Raw genomic sequence first — 7,731 nt, 5'->3', positions numbered from 1 at the left:
CCACCCAGAGTGGTTCCACGAACCACTATTGGGTCCCGACCCACCAGTTAAGAAACACTGCCATAGAATATATTATATTATAGGCTATTGAGTAATCTTATAGGAATACTATACGTAGATAGTAAAGGAATCTTATAGTGTTTGGGGCATATTATAGAAGTACTATAAGAATGTACAGAGGACACTACTATATAAATCTTAAAGTATTACTTTAGTTTCAGCTGGCAGGCATCCGAGTCTATCAGAACCGGAGCTGGCCCAATGTGATGAGCGTTTCATTATTCTAAGTCTTCATGTCATGTAGGGTTGAGTATAGGCTACCTCTCACAACAGTATATACTCTTTTGATCCCGTGAGGGAAATTTGGTCTCTGCATTTATCCCAATCTGTGATTTAGTGAAACACACTCACACAGTGAACACACAGTGAGGTGAAGCACACACTAATCCCGACGCAGTGAGCTGCCTTCTACAGCGGCGCTCGGGGAGCAGTGAGGGGTTAGGTGCCTTGCTCAAGGCCACTTCAGCCGTTCTTACTGGTCGCGGTTCGAACCGGCAACCCTCCGGTTAAAAGTCCGAAGCGCTAACCACAGCTGCCCCACAGGACAAAAAGCCTCTGTATTCTGTACAGCCTTTAGACCCACACAACGCAATGCAACACAACACAACACAACACAACACTACACAATGCAGCGCAGCATAGCACAACACAACACAGCACAGCACAACACAGCACAGCACAGCACAGCACAACACAGCACAGCACAGCACAGCACAGCACTACACAACACAACACAACACTACACTACACAACACAGCACAGCACTACACAACACTACACAACGCAGCACAGCATAGCACAACACAGCACAGCACAGCACTACACAGCACAACACAACACAGCACTACACAACACAACACTACACAACGCAGCACAACACAACACTACACAACGCAGCACAGCACAGCACAACACAGCACTACAGCACAGTATAGCACAGCACAGCACAGCACTTGGAAGATGCTGGGAGACCATCATTCTAAGAAAAGCTAAATATAGCCTAGGTCTGTGGAAACCAGCATACAAACACTGTTTATGATTATGATGAGTCAAACACAACATGATATGCAGGCTACAGGCGGCCGCTGCCTGGTTCACTGTATAAGGTAATAATAACCCACCTGGGAGAACACTTCAGATGAAACTTCATTTCTTAGTACCTGACGGATTTGGTATTGGCTAATTATGAGCAAGGTTGAATAACTTCCAAATCACTTCCTTTTTTTTAATGTGTGTGTGTGTGTGGGGGGGGGGCTTTATTAGTTTGGAGTAGGATAAACTCTGTAGAGACCACTTCTACCTGTAGAGTGAAACAAAGGTAAATTAAATCCGGGTTTAATTATTCTGTAAGAAGAGAACCACACACCCATGCATGTTTCGTAAACCACCTAAACGGGGTCAATCAGAAGCGCAACCACTGAAAGGGGTGGGAACGCACGTTCAGCACGTACAGGACGTACGGAAGGTAGAGGAGGGTTAGGGGGATCCGCAGCGGAAGAGCCATCCGCCCGCTCAGAATGGGCAGGGGGTGGTGGGTTCACATAGGGGCAGTGGCCGCTCATTAAATGTTATGGTTTGATGATAGAGCAGAGACATTAGACCGTCTAAAGCCTACGCTTGGCTTTCTACAGCACAACTAACTCGGGGCGACACAAAGGATTTCCCGGGCACTATAAGCCCTTCCGCAAACATCTTTGAAAGTTGCAGATTCACTTGCCAACACATGAACTGATTCGTGCAGAGGTTGTGATATTTTTTTTTATTTAGTTAATAACAGTCAATCAACTGTAACTGGCGCAGGCTTTAGATAATTATGCTATAAGTTTATGACGCCGGTTAAGCGCAATCTCTCTCATCAAATTCCATAAAGACTGCAACTGAATTAAAGTCCGATGGGGGCGCAGTCTCCATCTGCCAGAAACTACGCTAGTCCATTGAGAGAAGCGGCGGGAGGGGGCCAGGGGGCGGGTCTCCTGGCTCGGATCCACAGATAAGCTATTTAAAGTAAAGCGCCCTGTGCGTTCAAGGAACCTTTCCATGCTGTCATTTGGGTGAAGGACCTAGGCTACGGCTCGGCTGTCCTCCATTACACTGGCCATTTCCACTGATGACCCGATAGATCCTCAATCACGAGAAAGACACAGAAGAGGATTTGAGTAGTCAAGGCAACTTTCGAAAAATTGAACAACTTGAATTGACTATACCGCTTTTGGTGAGTTCAATCTAACTTTATTGTCTACTTAGTAGGCCTAAAGTTTAACGATATTATTTATCATGCATTTTAAATACATATCTGGCATGACAATAGTTGCCTATTTTTTAAAAATGCAACATTGCTGCGGGGGTGTGTCGGGTGGGCGGAACCCTTAGGAGCTGTTTTGCGCAACACAGAACTGCTTTTTTAGGGCGAATGAGGCCACTTCCGATTGTCATTAGCCTGCTGGCAACTAAATAACGTGAAAGTTTAACATTTAGATTTAGAAGTGGCTACAAAGGTCCAACACAAGTATTAAATGTGCACACCGCCTCCGCTGTTAGTTATGCAGGTGGTTCATGTCACACCCCCTTCGTCGCAAATCCTTCTGTGTCATCTGTGTTCCGCTGACATTTATTGACACATGTTTACAGTAGCCAACGCACTTTTCAGAGAATGTTGAACAGCCTAGAAAAAATATAATTCATTGGATCTAACACAATGCTTTGTGGGCAACTTTTCAGAGATTTTTTTTAATAACAAAAAGTCTCTTAATTTTCTCCAAAGCTGCATATTTGTGAATAGTTAGCAGAAGCACACAGTTTCCCATATACAGTCGCTAGACAGCTGTCTGGTAGGGCGATTTAGCATGCTATAATCTCGCCATTAATTTCTGTGCATCCGAAACCCTGCAGTCAAACTGGTGATTACTCATTTGTGATTATTCGCAGACAATGACACGTTAACTACTGCCAAAAAGTGTTTTTTTTTTCTTTTCACTTAAACAAAAAGGAATGATTACTTTAAAGGAACTGCTGAGATAACGTTCAAGCATAGTTAGAGATTGATTGAATCACTTGAGGTTACAGAAGCCTTAAGCCAGAGGCAATAGGGTACCATGAACACACACGTTTGGAGAATGAAAGGACACATCTCCCTTACACAAACCCCAGAGCCTGCTCCACCCAGAATTGAAACTGGCAGGTTTATGCCAGCAGAGTGGCAGCATCATGGCCTGTTTGGCTTGGCTCAGCACCTAGTTGCTGCAGGGTTTGGAGGCGTTTAAGACTGTGTGTGTGTGTGTGTGTGTGAGTGAGAGAGAAAGAGTCTGAAAGAATGAAAGAGAAAGAAAGATGAGTGGGAGAAAAAAGAGAAAGGAACAAGAGAAACCTGTGTGTCAGTAACGTATGAATGTGTGTGTGTGTGTGTGTGTGTGTGTGTGAGTGTGTTTGTGTGTTTTATTAGGCGTCTTGCCACATGTCCTCATCATTCCTGATCTGATCTGCACTGAAACCATGGCTATGCTTAATAGTGAATTAGATATACCCCCACCCCCCATTCCCCCATCACTCACCAAAGAAACACAACTGCACTCCCTCACACACACACCCTCCCTCTCTCTCTCTCTCTCTCTCTCTCTCTCACACACACACACACACACACACACACACACACACACACACTCCACGTCCTCTCACCTCCAAGTAATGAACTTTAAGAGTTCACACAACAGTTTGGAACGGTAAGAACTTGGAACAGCAAGAGCTGGGCATGTGGAGAACGAATGATGACAATTCAAGGGGCGTTCATGCATGGACAGCCAGAGTGGTCAGGGGGCTGGGTATGATTGGAGCACTTACTACGAGGGTTCTCTTCCCTTTGCCTAGTTCTGCACGCCTGTCCAGGGTTCCCTTCGCCTAGTTCTGCACGCATGTTCAGGGTTCCTTTTGCCTAGTTCTGCACACTTGTTGATCAAAGCTTTGGGTTTGTGTATACCTGGCTATGTTCTGTAGTGCATTAGAACCGAAGAGCTGAAATAGAGGGCTCTAGACGAGTCGTATGAGGTGAACATAAAACTTTTGGGCTGAATTAAGAGCTGCAAACTCTCTTTCACCAGTTATCTGCACTCCATACTTCCCTCTCTCTCTCTCTGTCCATCTTTTCTCCACTCATGCTCTCTATCCCCCTCTTTCTTGCTTTCTCTGTCCTCCCCTTCTCTGCACCTACTCACTTTTTTGCACTCTCCCTTTTTCTCTCTCTTTCTCTATCACTCTCTCTACCGCTCTCTCTCCCCTACACTCTCTATTACTCTTACAATGCTCTGCTCTTTTTCTTTCTTTCTTTCACTCTTTCTTTTGCTTTTTCTGCACCACGCTCTCAGGATCTCTCACGCTCTACACGTTCCTCCTCCTCTCTCTCTCTCTCTCTCTCTCCCTCTCTCTCTCTCTCTCTTTCTTGGCCCCTGTTTTCTCATGGGCCAGAGCTTGGCTCGTTGCACTGAAAGTAGCCTTAGTGGGAGACTGGGGGCAAAAAAGAAACTTCTGAGTTGTGTGTGTGTGTGTGTGTGCATATGAGAGAGAGAGTGAGAGTGTGTCTGTGTGTGTGTGTGTGTGTGCGCACGTGTGTGTACATGTGCTTGTGCTTATTTCTAGCAAGAAAAGAATGCTATGAGATCTCTCTCTCTCTCTCTCTCTCTCTCACACACACACACACACACACACACACACACACACACACACTCAGTGGTTTGTGAGATAAATGTGTTAAGATGTGTGAGACATTTGTGCAGAGAGTGTGAGATGACTTCATAGATGTGAACAGAGAGAGAGAGAGAGAGAGAGAGACAGAGTACTGGTGATTGCTGGGGAGGTCAGCCTCTTTGGAACGTTTCGGCCTGCACGTCTCTGTTGCCTGGGACAACAGTATGCGGTCATGGGTTCTGTGACAACAGGACTTGTCAACACCTCCAGTGTGTCTGAGCAAATGTGTGAGTGTGTGTGTAGAGAGAGAGAGAGAGAGAGAGAGAGAGAGAGTTAGGGAGATAGCAAAATATAGATGGGGGTTGAGGGCATGTACAATTTAAGTTAAACTGTCTAATCACTGTTTAATTCTGTAAGAAAAAGATGTGCAGATATCACTGTCAGTGAACACTCACCACAGACAGACCAAGGAGAGACTGGTAGCGCCTTGTCCAAACTTGCTTTTTTAGATTCTCAACTCATGGTGGAACAGCCCCATACTGACGTCAATTCACACTATAGAGCTGTCAATTGGTCTTAAATTTGTCAGCACATCAGGCCTAGATTTCAACACCATGGGCCTCACATCATGCCATCTGGCTATGACTCGTAGGCCTAGAGTATATATCCGGGCTCGGAGCTGGCTAAATGACCCTGTCTGTGTCTTTTTCACGACCTTAGAGGTTTAATTCCATTGAAGGATTTATCAGATCGCTAGCCGCTGTTCGCCATTGACGTGCACTTATGGGATTAGGCTGTAGCCTACTGTCTATACAGAGCTTTTCTGTCTGCCAATTTGTGGTGGCCGAGATTGGCCGAGACGCCTGGCGCGTCTGCCCAACGGACCAATGAAGTCTGTTCAATATACAAAGTGCTATTTCAGTGTTTACTATGAAATGAGACGATTAAACAATAATCAGCACACTTCTTGTGTTGCGAACTTGTACAGAGCATTTCTTACTAACCTGCATCTGTCTCTCCCTCCAGTGTTCTCCAAAAGTCATGGGTGTGAAAGTGCTCCAGTGTTTCCCGTTTTACAGACGCTGCAAGGAGCGATGCAAGGGACGACAGTGCCCCCCAGAGTCAGGTAGGAGCACTGCATTTTATTCTTAATGTGAAGTTCAAGACAAGTCTGGTAGCCTAAACTTCACATGCTTTCCGTAATACAAATTATTATATATTAAACAATTAAGTATATGGTCAGTTCAATAACCCATGGTAATAGAGCAAGAAAATCATCTCGAATTAAAGTAATCTCTCTGGCATGAGAAAATGTCAAAACCTGTAAAGTAAAGTAACTAACAGGCCAACTTGGCAGAAGGTGTTATTTAAAGCTCGCGCAGCGATTCTCAGCTCGGTGACGGTGCCTCACCACACCCAACTACAATGATCTTGAAGATAGCTTGTCATAACTTGTCATTACATTACAATGTTATTGTAAATGCCCGTCACCCGCGGATTCATCTTGACAACAGTTAGTTTCTACAAGAAGGTCAAACTGTCAAGCGCTTACGCTCACAGCTTTGAGCTCATTCTTTGGTTGGCAGATTGCTTTTGATCTTCAGCGGGCCAACTTGGAGAAGTTGTTTTGAACTCTTAGGATGAACAGGCTGAAAATTATGATTGAAATCTTTTAAAGATCATACCCACTTCATATTGCCTAATGTACACAGTATATCTGAATAATTTTAAATCTCCACTGAATCACTTTGTGCCATCTGAGCTACATTACCAACAGATCAAATTTCCTTTGTAAATAACGTCCAACCCAATCCCTTCTCCTGTGTGTCTGTAGTTTTCCAAGAGGAACTAATGTAGCCTAATGCAGTCTTTTCAGTTTAGCTACTTTATTTTCCATTCCCATGTGCCAATCAATCATTCATTACAAATAAAATATCAATGACCAATCATGTCAGATTAATCAACCCGTCTTTCCTGTCCTGTCTCCCCGTAGTGTCCAGTGAGTCCGAGCTGAAGCCGCGTCTGTCCTCCACGGCCTCGTGGGGCAGTGAGAGCGAGAGCTACAGCCCTGGAGGCTCCCAGGTCTACTTCTCCCACAAGGCCCGCCTCTCCTTCCGACACCAGATGGACAGCAACATTAACGCAGTGGACGCTACCTACTGAGAACACACACACACACACACACGTATGTGTGTGTGTGTGGGCTGCACTACTGCCATTACCATCACCTTAACTCTCTGCTAAACTCATCTGAAGCAAAGGACTTGACCTTTCACCTTTCTGACAACAGCATGCTGGGAAGAGAAGAGGACAGGAGAGGAGAGGAGAGGAGATGTGTGGAGGGTGTGGCAAAAAGTCGGTCGTTTTTGTAAAAGTCTTGACAGACTACATCGAGATGAAAACAGACTTCATCTCGCTCACGCCATCGGTGTTGCCCCGACTGATAACAAGCGGAACACCCACACCTCTGGTTGCTATGGTTCCCAGCTGTGGCTGGAGTCAGGGAGCAGATAAGAACACAAATATAACCTGATGACAAGACATAAGTTGAGTGACGTACGTTTACAAAGTCATTACCGCCAAGTGCATTACTCTCAGCCCGATATTTGTATGAATACCCATGTGTGTGTGTGTGTGTGTGTGTGTGTGGCTGTGTTCGTACATGTAGGTAGGCGTGAGAGCGAGCGTGGTGTTCAGCAGATCAGCTTGCAAGGCCGTAATGTTACTGAAAACAGGGAGAGGGCCTAGATGGGTGTCGAGTGTGGAGTAGATCTAAACCAGATTTAGTTTGAATCTAGAAACCAGATTTAATCCAGATTCAACTGTGTGTTTGGGGATGAGATTTTTAAATGTCCAAGGTGAAAGCAAGTGCTTAATTACTTTATTATTTGTTTTAACATGCGTTTGAGCCACATAGATGTGTACTGACACAGAGTTATTGCACAAATGTTTAGATTTTTTTAAGCTTTTATGAATCTATAATCTCCGCATGTCGGA

The sequence above is a fragment of the Alosa pseudoharengus genome, unplaced genomic scaffold (genome assembly GCF_046254945.1).
Source record: "Alosa pseudoharengus isolate Yale_2024_CS ecotype anadromous, Long Island Sound unplaced genomic scaffold, YU_APseudo_1.1 YU_APseudo_1.1_scf_17, whole genome shotgun sequence".
Classification (NCBI taxonomy): domain Eukaryota; kingdom Metazoa; phylum Chordata; class Actinopteri; order Clupeiformes; family Clupeidae; genus Alosa; species Alosa pseudoharengus.
Note: the sequence above shows the minus strand (reverse complement) of the source record.